This window comes from Corvus brachyrhynchos, unplaced genomic scaffold, assembly GCF_000691975.1.
Source record: "Corvus brachyrhynchos isolate BGI_N302 unplaced genomic scaffold, ASM69197v1 scaffold83, whole genome shotgun sequence".
NCBI classification, from domain to species: domain Eukaryota; kingdom Metazoa; phylum Chordata; class Aves; order Passeriformes; family Corvidae; genus Corvus; species Corvus brachyrhynchos.
In genome coordinates this window covers 10,849,588-10,869,192 of record NW_008238464.1, presented here as the reverse complement: position 1 = coordinate 10,869,192, position 19,605 = coordinate 10,849,588, and the positions used below count along the sequence as shown (strand labels likewise).

The 19,605-nt window shown below is 35.9% G+C and overlaps 1 protein-coding gene across 2 annotated transcripts in view; it reads left to right on the top strand.

The window, feature by feature from the left end:
* Positions 1–19,605, top strand: part of NLGN4X (neuroligin 4, X-linked) — a 141,168-nt gene continuing 121,563 nt past the window's right edge. For both annotated transcript variants that reach the window (XM_008635879.2, XM_008635877.2), the window contains exon 1: positions 1–78. The gene's annotated coding sequence lies outside the window, so the exon portion shown is untranslated. The remainder of the gene's footprint in view (positions 79–19,605) is intronic.

Sequence of the window (19,605 nt, the reverse complement as noted above, 5' to 3'; positions counted from 1 at the left end):
TTCCTGCTGTAACTAAAATGACATCATGCTGCCTCCTATGGGGGAATGCTGAAGCCTTCTCAAAAATACAACACAGTGGTAAGTACTAAAAGTATGTTCATAGTAATTCCTTTTTTTCATAAAAATATGTAAAAGAAAGATGGCAAGTCTCTGTTGCTGTGTTTGAAATATCTTTGCAATATATTGTGCTAGTTTGAAAACAATCCAGTGGGAGGCACCAAGTCAGAATAACAATTTAAAAGGGAAATTTAAAAAAAAAGGCAGAAAACACTGGTTCAAACTGACAGGGTCAAGATACAGCCTGCTAGTCAGGGTGGTGGTAGCAATCCAATGAAATGGTGGCTGCAGTCCTCCTGAAGTGGTGATCCTGTAGAAGGCCTGCTCTTCCTTGGAAGGCTGGTGGCTGTGTAGCTCCTGTTCTCTGGGAATCCAGTGGAAAGGGTGTCTGTGGTGTTCGGAATCTCAGATTATATACAGGATGGAATGCTTGGTTCCTCCCTCTGGGTGGAGCATGTCACAATGGGATGATGAGTCATTAAGCAAGGCGTTGATTGGGCTCATTAACAGAAGATAGTCCGGAGGGAGGAGGCAAGGAAACACTGCTCCACCTGGTTTCAACAGCTCATGAGGATGGTAATAGAATACACTGCAACCCAGGACATATATACATCCAGTTGAAAGGTTTGTTTACCGTGTGTTCATTCAATGAGACAGGGAATACAGTTCATTGTAAGCGTTAGCGCTGTTTATGTGCTTACTTATGATAAGCATGAATTGTTATTATTTTTCCATTCTATAAGTATTGAATGATGCCAATCAGTTTGTAGTTAAAAGACATGAGATTAAACCTGGCTATTGTGACACTGCTACTTAGTAAAGTTTGGGGGTTCCTGGCCACACTGTACCAGATAGAGCTGACAGTCTTCAGTTTTCATTACAAGGTTGGGTTCCAGAGTTCTTGTGGGGCTGTACTAAAAAAGAGGCTTGGTTGCTGTTTCCATATTGTTACCGTAAGTGTTGGGGTCTCCTCCCCCTGCCATGTAGCCCTGGGAGAGGGGCCCTGAGGGGAGACACGGGATTTCCCTGGCCCTGGTCAGCCTCGTTCCCCACTGGTTGTTTTGTGTTCCCCTGCACGGGCAAGGACCCTCGGGTCCTGTGACTGTAAGAGTTCCTCGGCAGAGCCCCGGCCATGCAGCTGGAGAAATAAACACCTCTGAAACATCTACCAAGAATCGGTCCATATATATTTCTTTTCCACGGGACTCCTGGTTTGATATATGCGTATTACAGTAATCCCCGCTATAGCAATAAGGATCTATTTTTTCTTCTCAGTTTTTAGCAAAATATGAGAGAACATATTTTAATGTATAGCATGCACACAGGTAATGCATGTAGTTATATGTATGTGTATATACATGTACACAGATATGTAAACATTCTTATATCAATAAGAAATACGTGCCAAGGGTTTTATTTAGGAATCTATGCATAGAATATATTCCATTTATAAAACACCTTAATCTAATTACCATTCTTCCATACTGTGCCTGACACATTGATTAGTGAGAAGGGAATGAGATATAAAAGAGACCAGAAAAGTTTCTCTGGTGCACATTCTTCCTTTTCACTTTATATTATCCATGAACTTCAAAGCAGATGTGACTTTTTCTGTAATCATTACACTAGCTGTAGTACAACAATGTTTCAATTTTCTGTTGACACTGGGACCTAAATTCAAGGAGAAGGAATAATAATATATCTGATGTGATGAGAAAGTTGTGAATAAGCAATAATTCAAAGTGTGACAGGCTAGTTATGAGAATAGAGGGTACCATTATGTGAAATGTAAAATTCAGACAAAGAAAATAACAGCTTTGAAAATTCCTGTGATTTGCATCACTGAACCATGTTTATTCCAATTTGTAGCAATTTACATGCAATTGAACAAAAAATACTTTATGAACAGCGGCCTGTTTAATAGTTTAGCATCCACACTGATTGTGATAATATCTGAATTCTTAAGGGTTATATAGTGAGTAATACAATATGCATGAATGACATACATAGAATTCACTTACTCTACTTCAGACAACTCATGACTTTTTTTTCAGGAATGAGAAAAGCAAGTGATATAAAGAATACAAGGCTCATATAAAGCTAAAGTCAGAGTTGAAATAATAACAATTCCTTTGGGATTAAAAAATTGTGGTACATTTACCTTGTCTGGCACTAGAATAAGCCACAGTCATGTTTCAAGAAGGGAAAGTCTCATCTCAAGATAATCACAGTCCACTGAGATAGACCACAAGACGCTGGGGAGAGGGTTCTGAAGGAGAAACTGAGGGATAGTGTGATTTTAGTTTCCTCTGTTTTCTCAGCATTTTGTTTGTTCTTCATAACGCACAGCAGGAAAGTCAGAGAGAAGGAGAAGAAAAGGAAGCAAACAACATTAAAACAAAAAAGTGAGATGGAGCCTATTGATGTCTGGCTTTTAACTCACACTGCAAGTTAGTGAACATCAGAAGCCAGCTGTGCCTTTTGAAAATTTCCTTGTTCATGTGAGGTGATAATTGGACTATACATTAAAAAAAGCAACCAAAGAAAAAGAGATTAGAAAATGGAGTTATAAATCAGGATAAAATTTATTTCTGCTTCTCTGTTTGCTAATTTTCTGAAGTAGCCACAAATATTTGTGTTCAACTGCCAACCCTGAGGTACTCCAAAATATACAACAGAACTACAGAAATATTTGTTAATTTCCTTTTTTGTCTAGAAAAGGTTTGTATTGAGAATATTTCAGGAGACAAATAGAAATGGATCTGAAAGCCTTCATGAAAATGTATAATTCAAGCCAAACTAACCTTAAAGTTGTATCTTCAGAAGACAATAGGGATCCATTTATGAACAGAAGAACAAAAAAATTTTAAAAATAACTAGGGACAGTAACTTGGACAGATTTTGACTATGACTTTGGCTATATTGTACTCTTTTATTTAAGAGAAATACAGAAAGAAATCCCTAAATCTTGAACATTTTAACTGCTTACTTGCTATCTTTCTCATCCGTAATTCCAGATAAAATTCTTCAACGTGATAAACCCATGACCTTTCTCAAGAACAGAAAACATCAGTTTATGTTTGGAGTACAAGAAATGTATTTTCTGGAAATGCACAATGTAGTAGCAAAAATTGAAGCAAACAAATGGCCCGTGCCTTGTCCTCAGATTTTGATCTTACATCAGAAGTGTAAAGAGAGTTTAAATGGTGGAATTTCATCCTAGAATCCCAGCCTGACAGCTGAATGTGCAGATGGAGCCCTGTGGTAGTCTGTGAAGTGCTGTGTCTTTTCTTTGATATAGCCACATACTGTCAGATTCTTGATCATGTTCTCAGATTCTGATCAAACCTTCTGTCTTGTATCATTTATGGTAACAAATGTGAAGAAAAAATAAAGCCTTTATATTAGAAGGCAGGAATAAATTGTTCCAGTTTTAGTCTTGGGAGTTTTAGGAAACAGATCAACTCTTTGTTCTCTGAGGAAAATCAGGGCACAATATATTCTCATTCTTAGAGCTTTCAGCTCTCCTCAGCTTACTTTTCAGCTCTTGGGATTCAGATAAGAATCTTTGCCTTCCTCTTGTCAGGATTTAAGGCTGTATGTGAAAGTGTACTCAGCTGAGCAGTCCAACTTCTGGTTAAGCAGCATCTTCAACTCCTCCAGTTTTCTTTTTAGGCTCTCACTGATTTTATACTCGTAGGTGGAAAAAAATGCTCCCCACATTTTATCTGTCTTGGTGAAATATTTGCACAATTTTAGTATGGAAATCTATCAGTTATGTAGGCTCCTAAGACCTGTACTATGATACATAGGCCCTGCTGACATTATAGTGTTCATTCTTCCTACCAATTCTTAATTTTGAAACACAAGGAAGGAAGGAAGGAAAGAACCCAGTTTAAAATTCTTTCCTTTTATAAAGTTAGAAGGTGTGTTTTCCAGACTGAAACATAACTGATAAGCAGGAGCAACTAATGAAGTTATCAACTGAACCCAGACTGATGGTCTGGTCATGTCAATTAATTGAGGCTGATGCTCAGCATTTCAGTAAGTTTCCAAATTGGAAACTGTATCTTCTTCAAGAAATTCCAGTAGTGTGAATTGAATTTAACACCTACTGTTTGGAAATTTAACCAGGCTTTAATTAGAGTTTGTCTAGATTTGGTTGTAGGATGTTCCAAAGCTCTCTATGCATCTACAAATTTGTTTCCAGGGAGAGTATTCTGAAATCATAAATCCAGTGTGTCTCAGTTGATCTAGAAAAAATAAATTAAGTTGCATCATCTGCTTTGCTGTGAGATGTTACTGGTAAGCCTAATCTTAGCAAATCCAGTACATCACTGATATTAGGGTGTGTTTTCCATTAAAGGTAGAGACCTACTGTGAATAGTGGAATCAAAATACTCAGATTCTCTAATGAATATAAATAATTCCTTGCTTCCATTTGAATTCAAAGCGATGTATCCATTAATTTTTTATTCCAATATTTAGTTATGTATTTTGGTATGACTGACCTAAAGTACCTAGAAGTAGGTAAACTCTGATGACCTCCACCAATATGTGAATATCTGAAGAACCCAAATGAGAATGGAATACATTTTCAAGTACTACTCAGATATGAAATAGCAAACACCAAAACTTTTCAGGTCATTAAATTTACTTTCAGGTGGCAATGTAATTAAGTAATTTTAAAACTTCTACCTAAGTTCATTGGCTTTATTAAAAGCTTTGGGAAGATAGTTAAACAATTTTATAAAAGTATGAGTCATGATTGTCTTGAATCTTTAAGACTCATACACTGTTCTTATCTAAGTAATGCTTCCAGAAATATAATTGATTTTGTAGAAAATTAATTTGAACATAACATTACACAAAGTATTGTACAACAATAATAGAGAATGGCTAAAGTTGTGTAATTTCAACATTATACAGACTTCATGGATAATGGGAGTTCACTGAATCATAACATCATGAGTAATAAGTAAAAGTGAAATAAAAATAATCACACTCTTTTGCACAGACAGCTCATTTAAAGTTCAGTCATGTTCAATTCAAAGAAGTGGAGTGCAAATTTTACTATCTCAGTGTTTAAACTTGAAAATGTTTTATCACCGTGACTCATAATTTAAATCTACTGTACTGAATAACAGGTAGTGAGTGATGTTATATCTGTTATATCTGTTTCTACAGGGAACTCTTAACTCTTGAGAAAGTACATAATAACTCAGTGTTGGGTTTTTTTCTAAGAACAATAAAGCTTTTGAGCACAAGTTTCCAGTGTAAATGAATTACAGGCAAGCAGTTGTCCTCTTCCTGTCAAGGTTCAGAACACACTGAATCTGCATTTTTAACCACAAGACCACAGTTTGTTTTGTTTGGACAACTCAGTAGCTGACAAGAAGGGACGACCATCTATATCTCTTAACAAATATCCCTTTACCTGCTGTACAGCAGTTATCTCCCTCAGTTTTCATATAAAAGGAATAGCTCTGTGTAATGGCAAAATCTTGTGTCCTTCTAGTATCCCCATGACTTAATTTGAGCTCTGCACCCTGAAGTTCAAGTTTCTTTTAGAAACAACTGACAGAAGATGATTTCTGGGATCATCAGCTCCAGCTTCTATAACAGAGGATGACCATATCATGCAATGCTTTTTATACAGGTTGTAATCTAGGTTTGGAAACCAAGGGGTACATTGATTACTGGTGGAAACCAGTAATGAATGATGTCTCTCAAAGGTCATACTGGGACAATGCTATTAAATATCTTCATCAGTAACATAGACAATGGGATTAAATGCACCTCAGCAAGTCTGTGGATGAGTGGTGCAACTGATTCACTTGAAGGAAGAAATGCCATCCAGGGGTACCCTCAACAGGCTGCAGAAATGCGTCCATGAAAACTTAATGAAGTTCAGCAAGACCAGTATAAGGTCCTGCACCTGTGTCATGGCACTTCCAGATCCATTATCAGTATGGGCTGGATGGTGAATGGATTAAAAGTAGCCTTGCAAAGAAGGACTTGGAGGTACTGGTGGATGAGAAATTGTTAATGAGTCAGCAACGTGTGCTTGCAGCCCTAAGCCAACTGTACTCCGGGTTGCATCAAAAGAAGTGGCCAACAGGTCGATGGAGGTGATTCTGCCCCTTTATTCTGCTCTGGTGAAACTCACCTTGGAATGCTGTGTCCAGTTCTGGAGTCTTCAACACTAGAAAGATGTGGACATGTAAGAGCGGGTCCAAAGGATGGCCACAAAGATGATCAGAGGACTGGAACACCTTGCTTGTGAAGACAGACTGAGAGAGTTGGAGTTGCTCAGCCTGAAGAAGACTCTTATGAGGTCTTACTGGAGCCTTTCAGTATATAAAAAAGGGCTGACAAGAAATGTGGAGAGATACTTTTTTTCAGGGCCTGTAGTGACAGGAAGCAAAGGGGAATGGCTTTAAACTGAAGTAGCATAGATTTAGAGGGGCTGTAAGGAAGAAGTTCTTTATTTTAAGGGTGGCGAGACACAGGAACAGGTTGCCCAGAGAAATTGAGGCTGTCCCATCCCTGGAAGTGCTCAAAGACAGATTGGGTGGTTTTGAGCAACCTGGTCTAGTGGGTGGCATCCCTGCTTATGGCAGGGAGGTTGGAACTAGATAGTCTTAAAGGTCCCTTGGAACCAAAACCATTTTATAATTTTATCATATTTCTGTATAGTATCATACAGCGATTATCTATGCATGTTTATAAAACATGCAAGAGTATTAAGGTAAATAGCTGAGAGTATACATGACTGATCAATTTTAACACTCATATAGCACTAGATGTAGCGCTGTATGCACCTCAGCATCGGAACTGGAATGTGGAGATAAAGTAGAGAATCAGTAATGATGGAATCATATTCTGGGGTTTTTTTATGATTTTTAAAGCAATTATATCACACTAAAACCCCTGTGAGAAATACCCTCAATGTAGCTATTTGCAGTTGATTTCATGGTTGTGTGCCCTAGCCGTAGTACAAGGTTGTTTGTCAAACAGCACATCAGAAGAATTGAGGTTTTTTATTTTTTCAGACAGATTTGGGTTTTATAAATAGGCTTTCAGTACAGTTTTAGGAAAAAAACTTCCAGCACCACTCCAGAGGGCCTGGATATCCCATACATTCTATGTCATATCTGCTAAAATACTGAATTACTTCCATTCTGTGCCAAATGCAAGTAATCCACCACAATTATGCTAATCACTGCCCTGAAAACAAATTGATACAGCTGTTGAGTGACTAGGGAAGATGATGGCATATTTCTTTCTTTTTTGAAAGAAAAAAATAAAATGCTTTTGCCAGCAGGAAGCCAAACTGCTTGTAGAAATTACTTAGAATTGAAAATCACTATTTGATTCTGAAGGTAAATATGTTTGTTTGTATATATGAATACAAAATACATTTAGCTTTAATTGCATGCCAATTTAGACTCAGATAGTTGGTATTGTACAGCATTTTTTAGAGCATTATTTTGTTTTTATTTTCTGTTGATGTTGTGCAATATATATATATACACACACACACACACCGTGTTTTCTATTGGATCTTAAATACGGAAGCTGAAAGTATCTAAACCACTCTTTCTACCAGGTTTATTATCAACAACCCCCCCACATTTTCTTTCATATATACTGCTCTGCATTCCATTTTTCTTTTCCAAGAAAAAAGCCAAAGACAGGGAACACAACACAAATATGGTAATATTATTATCCACAACTTTAAAAAAAGCTCAGAATATCTGAGTGCAGGTGAAACAACTCAGGTTAAGTAAAATCAGATTCTGTCAGCTTTCATTATAGGCTCTGTTTCTTCTGAAAATGTATGAAGTAGTACTATTCTCTTTTTCACCTGGCTGCAGCTGTATTAATAGTGACGGAAATTCACTCTTCTGCGCTCACAGCATGAGCGTGGATTTAAAGCTTACACAACTATTCACAGAATGTTAGAAAAACCAGCTTAAATTTTTATCTTTCAATATGACTTCAGGAAGTAACTGACAAAATTTGGTGCCTAGTTATAATCTTAAAAAGCTGCATTTTTTCTTGGTGTAAGAAATTAATAACCTGCAACCAAATATCTATTAAAATTGTGGTTTGTCTCTCCATGGTGGAAACAAAACTCTTCTATCTGGAACTAAATCACACATTTAATTCTAATGTAGTTTGCAGTCAGTGGAGTTAATTATACTGAAAAACTGTGTTGCTTCTATTGTTTGAGGCTTTTTGCTCTGCTTTAAAGGTACGTAGGTGATATTTCCTATTCTGTATCATATCATTGTGACTACTCTTACGGGTAGGCATATGTCATGAATTTGATTCATTAAGATGAGACTCAAATCCTTGAAAACTAGCTCTGAATAATGAGCAATCTGGCTGGTACACTGAGACGCAGTCTATTCTTAATTAAACAATGTTACCAAAACAGGCTGCAGGTATCCCTCCTCGAGCAGAAGGGCTGGACCAGATGAACTCCAGAGGCCCATTCCAACTTCAAACAATATGTTCTCCTGTGATTTTCATTTAAGAGCAATTCAATTTTTCTTTCAGTGAATTTAAAATAACAGTATGACCCTTTCACTTTCATTATATGGAAGTATCAAAAGGGTGGAAAAAATAAATAATGATGCTGAGTCACTTGAAAAGTTAGGTGATGAATAATTAGAGACTTAGTGTTTCTGTTGTTAATAAATGTTTAAAGGAAGAAAGTTAAAAGAAATATACTTTATTTGACCAAATGAAACAGAAGTAAATATTTTAAAGACTACTGAAATAGTTTTTGTTTAATATTTTTTATAAAGTATTAGTGAAATACGACTCATTGAGTGGAATGGTGTGAGGCTACAATACAAAGTTCGAACAACGGCAGGAGTAGAATCTGTTTTCATTAGAAGCTGTCAAAACTAAAATGTATAAACAGTGAGGTAATAAGCTATATAAAGGTACAAGAAATTCAGATCTGATATATTCAGCATAAAATGTATATTAATTTGAGAGCAGAATTCATTAAACATCTGAAAGACAAAGCTTTAGGCTAGTGCAGAAATTAAGCAATCTAAGTTTATTAATTAAGAAAGCAGGAGTTTCAATAGATGGGCTTGACAAAGAAAATGGATGTATTAGAATTTCATCAATGAAAATTGAAGCTGGGACAGAGCAATCACAGCAATTACACTAATAGGTCATTCTCTTGGCATCTTCATTGTCTTTTGGAATATGGATTATCAGTGCTTTGAAATATTAGTATAGTATTAGTACAACTTTGAGCTCGTTGCATTTTAAATATTACCACAGTATGCTATGAGGATAACTTAAAAAAAAGGTGTTAAAGAGTCATCAAAACTTGTGTTGACCTTTATTTAAAAACAAATTGAAAGTCATTTGATGCAAAGTTTTATTTCTGTGAAAAAATATCTCACGGGGAACTTAATTTCATTCCTTAGCTGAACAATTTTTCCCTATAGCTGTTTATGGTTTATCATTTGAAATCTCTATGCTGGAAATCATCAAAATCAGAATACAAAAAAACCCCAAAACTCAGTTTCTTTTCTGTTTGAAACACAAAATATGTAATTGATATCGCCAGAATATGGGAACGACACTTACAGTTTGTATTATTGGCAGTGTAGCTCCCATGTCCAGAAATACAACCATCTTGATGTAAGTCTTTAGGAAAGATAATTGTTGCAATTACGATGAAATTTAGGGCCAGAGAAATAATGAATCAGGATTCCTTGATGGTTATCTTCAATACCTATAGAAGACAATATTAAATTCCAAAAAACGTAGTTAGAACCTTGCCAAGGTGATAGCTGTATCATCCTTTTGAGGGGCAGACTTCTAGGAGCAGCTGTCTAAACAAAGGCAAAAAGGAGATTTGATTTGCTTGTTCTGAGAATCAGTAAGAATACTGCTGAAAAAACATGTGTGCACTATCCCACTATTTAAAAATAAATAATTATATACAGCTACAAACAAGACCTTTAGATGATGGATTTTTTTCTCTCATGCCAAAGAAGGCATTATGGAAGGAATTATTTTGAAGAATAAAGTGTAAGTCAGATCACACAGGAATTACTGATATATCTCCAATATGAGGTAGAATAATCTTCTCTGTCAATGGGATTTAATTGTCTGCCCTGACCTCCATCTGTTCTATTAATTGACGGCATTAGTTTGTGGCAGATATTTTTGGTTGGTATTATGTTTTATTGGTGAGATTTCTTAAGATGATATAATAGAAGCACACAGGAAACTGTAACTCCTGCCATGTGACAAGGTATATTTTTTCTCAATCCTGACCTAAATCCGTTGACCGAGGGCAGGAAAAAATAGATCAGTCCTTCCTAGTCAACCTGGCAGCTGCAAATTGTTTTCTGGGTTTTTTTCTGCAATATCATCCCATATGGATATGATACAAGAAAAAAAGGAAAAAAAAACCCAATCCAAAACCAAATAAATAAAGAAAACAAGAAACCCTTTACAAAATAAATGAAATAAATTCCTTCCACAAATTAAAAATCAATTTTACATTGATTGATTTGATGGGCATATTACTTTTCCTGTATACAAAAGAAGCTAACAACAAATGACCAGGGAGAAGAAAAGAGTCACAGGAAAGAATTATGATTTGGAGAAAGGAATATGCTAGCAGTGTGCAGTCTACAAGAAAGATTTGAGAATTAGAAAAGAACTGAGAAGGCTATGTGCAAAAGAGGAAAAATATAGGTACTTTTATAAGACGACATTTTCGGGCAGGGAAAAACAAGAGTTAGACGGGTCTTGAAAAGGTACCAAGGCATAACGTTTTGTCATGGAATCATATTGTTAAAAAATATTTCTCCTCATTTCTTAAAATGCCCATATAGTTTTGCAGTCTTGTGAAAGCAGGTAGGTGTGCTAAATAGTATGATAATAATATTATTGTATGGGTCTTGTCAGAAAGTCATTCATAAATGGTACTCATTGCAACCAACAAATCATGGGAAACATGTTTTTTAAAAATAAATAACCCAAATGTTTCTAACATAATACTGTTTTTCCACAAATCTATCAGTTCTATGTTAGTAAAGGCTAGTATTAGGTGAAGATGGTACACCAGGGAAGATGCATTGCAGCAGTCTTTAAAATAACTTGAAGATGGCTATGGGAATAACAATATTAATGGCAATAATAATAAAAACAGCCCCAGAAAATAAAACTACTTGGACGTTAGGTGAGAAAATATCTGAATTTTAGTTTTAACTCTGCATACTGAATTTCCTACCAATGGATGCTACATCATCTTTGATAAACTATCAGCACGATTAATGATAGAACAGACAAAAACTGTTAAGAAATTCACAGCCGAATAAGATCTTCCTGATTTTAGTCATGAGGACTTTGTTCATGTTTGAAACAAAGAGTGAAGTTACTAATTTCTTAACTCTGTGCTTATAAAGTTAATTCTGTATATATTGGTAAGAGATGAAAGAAAGAATCATCTTGCTACAGCTCAGTTAGGACAGTTACCTGTCTAATCTAGGCTAATCACTTGGGCTTTTTAAACATAATCTTCAGGATGTTTTCATAGTGGTTGACTTCAATTCATATTTAATGTCAAATACCTATGTTACAGTAGGAAGAATTGCTGCCTGAACTATATGCTTCTGGTATAGACAGAATATCTGACTTTCTCATATAGAGTTTGGGAGATGAACATGAGCTTTAGTATGTGTTTCCAAGGTAGAGAAGGTACCTTATTCATTGGGCTAGGCAAAGATGGAAATATTCCAATAATGGGAGTGGAAGGATGAGCAGGAGGAGAAACGACAACTTCTGTGGTTTTTGTTGGCTTCCATTTCTGACTCAGATACAGCTCTACACATTACAAAGCAAATACAATATGTTGCATTAGATTTCTGAAAACCCTTTGATACAAGAAAATATAATTAACTACATGTGAGATGGCTTTGAAGTTTCCCATGTAGTAGAATGATAGGGGTTGTCATGCAGATAATTTTGAGAAATTTTTTTTTTTTAACCTAAGAGAAAAGCATTTATTTATTATTCTGAGATTTCTCTTGGAATTGTTAAAAGACCATGAAAGATGATTGGATTTTTATCATTTGGGAGTGTGGGATCTGAAAGGTAGGACCTTTTTAACTGAACAGAAAACTACCTGAAAAAAATTTTATATCTTTTCCAAGCTTAGCTTTCCTGCTTTTTTTGGCATGTTGTGGCATGTTTTGGCAACCAATAGAAAATAATAGTGATTAAAAAAATCTACACAAAACTCAAGTAACTGGCATGAAGACATTTTTCAAGCTTGTGACTATATGGAATTATTCTTTGTAGCATATCTTCTTGCTAGTTTTTGTAACAATTTTAGAATTTGCATTTCCAAGGTGGTGAAATTTCGAAGTCTGTTTCTTAGATTTCTACATGTTGCTGTTGGATTTTGCTTAATATTTTCCAGGCTTTCATTGTTGTTTTGGAAATAAATCTCACTTTTGTTGTTGTTGTTTTGTACATCTTTACATATTACAGGTTTGTCAATATCTCTGATGTGAGATGACAGTCATATATCATTAATTTTCTGGGGGAACATAACCTCTATTTTTCCCCCTAATTTTCTATATTTAAGCAAAAACTGTACATTACATAAAAGTAGGCACAGTCAAACTTGGGGTTCAGGCATCCATCAGTGGTGAGGAAAGATATCTCTGGTTCTGCCCATGAGGTTATATCTCTTAGTAAATAAAATAATCCAGGTCCTGTTCTCTGCCTCTGAGGCCACGTAACACAGCAGAGCTTGCATGTCTATAGTGAAAATCTTTCATACTGAAAAGAAAAAAACCTATCTGTCTGTTGAGGAATACCTCTGGCCTATCCTACTCCCTGCTTATTCCTGTGCATTGGCTGGGAGGTATGAATACTGGGGCAGGACAATGTTGGAGTCCATGCTCTAGCCCTGTCTAGTTTACTGCTTAGGCCCTGAATGCTTACTGGGAAAAACAGCCTAAGATATGGATCCATAGTGGACTTCTGTATGGTAATATTATGCTTAACTTTTAGTGGTCCACTAAATGTGATATAATTCACATATAAAGTATGTGATATAATTCACAACTCCCAGTACTTATGTCAGCTAGAAAATCAAGAATTTCATCCTTCATTATTGAATTCAGCATAGACAGGACAGTAAGCAGAGGATATGCCACAGATTCTCTTCTAGGCAAACTTTTAAACTGTGTTTGCTGGGAAGAGGGGAAGGCAGCAGGCAGCACAGGAATGGTCTCACTAATGTTGTCTAAGGTCATAGAACAATAGAATCGTTTTGGTTGGAAAAGGCTTCTAAGATTCAGCACTGCCACACCCACCACTAAACCATGTCCCTAAGTACCACCTCCACCTGCCTTTCAAATGCCTCCAGGGATGGTGCTTCCATCACTTCTGTGGGCAGCCTGTTCCACTCCTTAGCAACCCTCCTGGTGAAAAAAATTTTTCCTAATATTTAACCTAAACCTCCCCCACTCCAACTTGAGGCCATTTCCACTTGTCCTATTGCTTGTTATTTGGAAGAAAAGACTGCCCCCCACCTTGCTAGAGCCTCCTTTCAGGTATTTGAAGAGACCAATAAGGACTACCCCTAAGTTTTCTTTTCTCCAGTGTAAATGACCCCAGGTCCCTCAGCCACTCTTTGTAAGATCTGTGCTCCAGCCCCTTCACCAGCTTTGTTGATCTAGCAACACTGATCTAGAGTGATTCTGGTGATCCCATTTTTCACATTTTGTGGATACTTATCTTGCTGAGACATGTTCTCTCACCTCTTAAATATAAGTGGTCCAAGACAGAATTCATCAGGTGAAAGCCCACTAAGTTAGGAGGAGAGTCATAGAGGAACAGAAGCTGGAGGACACTCTTCCTTATGCTACTGAAGTTGTCCTCTTTCAAGCAAAGAAAGAAAACCTAAGGGAAAGATCTAATTGATGAAATTTGATGATGTAAAAGCATAGTAACGATAATCTCCAGTCACAATTTTTATTTTATGAAATAATTCTCCTACAAACTGCTTGAGGCTTGCTTGAAAGTGAGAATACCTGTCCAAGGAAGTTTGTACTTTATGGGAATGCAACATTAGAGTTTTCTCAAAGTCCAAGGGTGAGAATCTCAGAATCAAGCCTTGTGGTTCAGGATTGAGAATGCTTCACAGAGTCCTCACAGCTATCCCGGCCTTATGTGAAAGCTAATGTTTGTAACTTGAAAGAGGGAGGTGTGGGTTTAGATTTCTTCATGTTAATGAGGGTAGCCACTCAACTTTCCCATTCCCAGAATGAATGCATAATTGTGACATTATCATATGAATGCAGGCAGTATCACCACCTGGTAACTGAACCAGGTAAGGCAATGAAAATGTCCTGCCTGTCTCCTGTGTAATTCAGTTCTAAGAATTTGTATAATAAAGCAGCAACTTTTTTTGGCCATATATATTAATGTGTGTGTGTGTGTGTCTGTGCTTTTGCATATGTTCACATGCCCAGCTGATTTAAATTGCTTTTCCTACCCTGTTTCTGGTTATTGTAACATTTTTAATGTCTCTTCTTCTGAGACTGGAATGCCAAGAGGGAGATATCAAATTCTAATCATTAAATAGCCTCAAGAGATCAAATTGCATATCAATCAGTCCCTTAGACAGTTTCTCAGTTGGTTCAGACTAGAGTTTTAGTTTCTTTCATCATTGACAAGGGCATGCACTTAAGTTCAATGGTGAAGACAAGAAACAGAGGACTGAGACCTGTGAGTTTCTTTGTATAATATTTAGACAAAACCTGATAGACCCCCTTAAGAATTTTTCTCTTCAGTCATTTGACCTTTCTTACTGGAGAGGTGTTAAGACTCATTCCATGTTACAAATGTTTTTTTTTTTAAGGTCTTACAGTGGTAGCAGGTAATGAACTTTGATTTTTTTTTTTTTTTTGAGGGTTTATTCAACTTATGAAGGCCTATTCTGTAAGCCTAATGTATAAAATACTGATTTTTGTGTGCATGTTTTAATTTTTTTTCGTATCCATAAATTAGTGGTTTGCTCTGGGCATAAGAGATTTTACTCTACAGGAGCTTTTGCCTTACAGAAACTCAGGGCTGAACATTCTGTTTCAGATCATAATCTTTTTATTTTTGTAGTATCATATCTGAATTTAAGCAAACAGAGGTGCATAAAAGAAACAGAGACCCAGAGTGTGTTACATTTCTTTTACAAGGTTTTATCAGAAGTAAAAGCTGGAAATTATGCCATCAGTTGTGCTAGACTGTACTGATGCCATTTTTTGTACATTTCCCTAAGATATGTACTAGAAATGTAGTATTTTCTTAAGACTTTGCAGCTGCAATTAGACCACAATTGAATGGCTTCAGTGTTCAAATGTTGATGGGAAACTTAAATTCAAATCACGATTTGAGCTGAATGGAACAGACCTGTAATTTTGGGATTATTAGTTATTTCAGGCTTATGTTTGTAAGCAGTTTATGCCGTGTTTTTCCCTCCTAATACTGACACCTCATATTTATTTGCAATCTTCATCAATTTATCTCAAAAAGCAGCAAGTATCATGAAAATTGTCTAACCACTGAAATTCTTCTATACTTACATGTAATAGCAGTTGAAATTACCGTTCAAAAAGTCAGTGAGATAAGTGCAACTGTCTTATCTGAGCATTCCCGGTTAGTCTTGGGTCCTTCTGGCCATACTGTTTTTTTATAATTTTAAATACAGGAAAAAGTAAGGGAAAACGTATCTGTGATTGTTCAATAACCTCCTCTTATAATTAGATCAAAACAGCTGATTTTTAGAAAATGCTGAGGTGTATTTCTTTGTTTTTTCTTGAAAGGGAGTGATAGTCACATGTTTTCTTTCCCCCTGCTTGCTTTTCAAATTGTTTGAATTACTGAGAGAATTGCAGTTTTCAAAAACATTGCAGGGACCACACAGCTTTTTCTTATAATCCCATTGTTCTTTTTGAAAGTATATCAGATTTAGAAATTCAGAATAAGAGTGGTAGCTCTGGGCAAGAAGCAATGATATGAAAGAAATGTGTGCCAGTTTTCTGAAAAGTGAATGATTATTGTAGTTTCTAACCTGAGGGATCTACTGAAACTGTCCAAGCCTATTTAGGCCTATCTATTTCTCTCACTTGGAGAAATTCATAGAAGGGTGAATGCAGCATGTTCTTTAAAGACAACACCCAAGCCTGCGTAATTTAATGTTTGTATGTAATTTTTGTTCCTTTTCAGTCTGTATTTCCATATTAAAAAAAAAAAAAGAGTAAATTATCTATCTTTGTCTTCAGTTACTTTTAATCATACAACTAAGACCAACTTCAAGGTCCATAGTGATGTTTGTATACCTGGCATTTATTTTCACTTTAAGCAAGGGTACATCATAGTTCTTAAATTTGTATCACTTTCTTCTCAGTTTAACTTTTGAAGGAGTTTTTTTCTGCAAATAAAAATAAATATAAATAAATACGTGATCCTGTGACACATTATTCACTCATCCCTAGTGAAGTTTATAATGCTAAATTAGTGTCATGACCCACCAGTACAGGGCATGATGTTTGTTGTAAGTTCTCATCAGGCTGAACAAAGACACTGGACTACGTATCAGGGAGCTCTTCTGCTTTATGGTATAGTTGTCTTCTTAACTGCAACAACCAGGTAAAGAGGAAGAAAGAGAGGAGAAAGTGAGAGGGGGCCCAATCTGCATGCCTCTTATGTAAATTAGACTCTTTGCATGTTTTGTTCACTGCTGCACAGCCAGCTCTTCCCCAGGAAGTGAGTTGGGATGGGGGGAACTGAGCAGAAGTCTCAAGGTAGAGCAGGAAGCTGGCTCAGGACAGCACTGCCCCATCTCTCCTTTGATCATCTTTCCTGTAGCAATACTTGCAATGTTTGAGAAAAAACATGCTTAGATCTGGTTGTCTACAGTTAAGATTATTAGAAGTCTAGATTTTTTGTTTTGTTTTGTTTCATTTTGTTTTGAGGGTGTTTTGTGTGTTAGTGTGTATTTTTAGGAATAATTTAATAATAAATAATTTATTCCAATTGGGAAAACGCTTACAAAAATACAAAAAAATACACATATATGTTGTATTATGAAAAAGAATTTCTCGTAAGACTTAGCTGCATGTCAATTTAAAGCGAGACATTGCTTTAGTTACAGTTCTGAGATTCAAAAATATCTTATGATTGGCCAGTTTTGGTAAATAAACTTCCCACCAATGTTCTAAGTAATCCAGTCCAGAAAGTGCACGTAAGTTCATGATTGGTGTTCCTCTGTGTTGTTCACTATGATTTTGTCTAATATGTCTGAATAACTTTACGTAGCATAAGGAAGAATGAAGATTAGCTCATTTCAGTGTATCAAGAAGGTTCTAGAAGCTCAGAAAAAAAAAATCTCTAAAGAAGTTATAACTGCTTTTCTTTTTTTTTTTTTTTTAATTTGAAAGATAGTAGACAAACCCCGTATGCATTTACCGATATTTGGAAAAAACTGCTTTTTTGTTATTGAACAAACATTTGAATACAGTAACTATTAAGAGGGTTATGAGGTAGATGTGCATTGAAACCAGCTTCGGGAAGAGCTTTTATGGAAGACAACTGTGTGATTAGTTTTCTGCTAATATTTCAAATCATATGGACATATTGCTAAAATTAGTACTGCAGGCCTGTTCAAAAACGTCTGTGTCTTGGGTAGCTCTTATTTACAGTATCATACCACAACATTAGTTTATTATAGAGCTTTATGTATGTTATAATATGATAATGTGTTAATTGCTTTTGTTTAAAAACAATCAACCAGACAAACACACACAGAGACACAAGCCAAAACAACAAAGAAAACCCAAAAAGCAAGCAACCATATATCCTCTTTCCTTAATAATTTCAAAATTACTTATTTCAAGGGGACAAAGAGAATGGAATGAAGACAAAACACAGTTCATGTTCTTGGTAAATGTAGTATTTTTTGAATCCCCATATTCTGTGAAATGCATTAAATACTTAGCAAAATATCAGTATGAGGAGAATCTGAAATTTTATTGATTACATCATTTGTCATTTTTTTTCTACTGACTAGCTGGTTGCTCTTACATTTCAGCTAATCAAGCTGACTGTATGCTTTCAGAGTGTATGTCTAATGAAAGGGATGTGAGTCTTTAACCCTGACTCCCTACTAATGTCAGACTTATGAATGTGCCCAAAAAATCCCTTGGGAATATGAGTAGAAGGAAGGGCCAAAGAGTAAAGGTGGTCAGCGACTGAAAGCTGAGTCATACTGTTGTGCACCAGTTGTTTTAGATAAAGCCTGAGAAATCCTGGTACATCTGTGCAGTCTTCAGTTTCCTGTGTTCATATAATTTATATTTCTGTTCAGTTTTCTTGTAACTGTCCATGACCTGGACAAGCAGGTCAAAAAACTTGAAATCACTTTAGTTTTCTACTCTATGCTGGAACAAAGAGAACTTCTAAACCGTGTCTTCTATACCCCTAGCAGCTACAGAATAAGTGTAGAGCTACTGACAATCTTCTCCTCAGGTTGAAAAGTGGTAACTGCAGATCCTGGAAACCATCAGTTTAGCCCGAAGGCCTGATTCATAGACTATTTAAGCATCTCTAAGTGTGGCTTGGGGCACAGATTTATAAACAAGGGCAAGTGGTATTTCTAGATACAAATCCATGTTAACTTCAACCTGCATTTTCTTCAAAGGCCATAAACGTCTCATTAGCCTCAAATTACACTCCTCTGCCAATAACGAAATCATGTATGAACATATATGATTTCAGATCCTCCTTGACTTCTCTTTGTGTGTTGTGCTGCCAGAAGTTGTCATTTTAAACTGAATATTTTGATTTGGATTGATTGTTTTCGATTGTTTGAGTGAGTGATACTTCCAACTAGAAATTTTTTGCAAGGAAGTTTGTATGCATTTTTGTAATATTAGAAGCACTAAAAAAAAAAAATGGAAAAAGTACAACACTATTAGTGATAATAAATAAAGGCATGACAAGTACATGTCTTCCTGTAGACTCAGTATGTAAAAGCATATTAAATATCTGTATACATATAACATCAAACTAGTTTTGATATATCTAAGAACCTTTCTAGAATGTTTACAATTTTCTATTTAAGATTAACCTCTAACTGAAATCCGTGACTCTATTTACACCTTCCAACCTTTTCAATTATGTATCTAACATCATAGCATAGCCCTCATAGTTCACAAATAGGTAGCATGCCTTCTTCCTTGCCTCTCGATGTTATTACTGAAAATTATTTTGTGTGTCTTTTTCTGTGTATGAGTGTGCATACATTTTATATGTGAAACTAACCTTAGGAAAATAGTAATTCCTCTAGTAATGTCAATAAACTGAAATGTGTGATATTTTCTGCCTAAATGGGCAGGAATCCCACCCTAAACAAGATTTTTTTTGCTTTTCTTGCCTCAGTCTGGGTTCTTTGCCTCAGTATAATACCAAAACCAGTTATCCCCA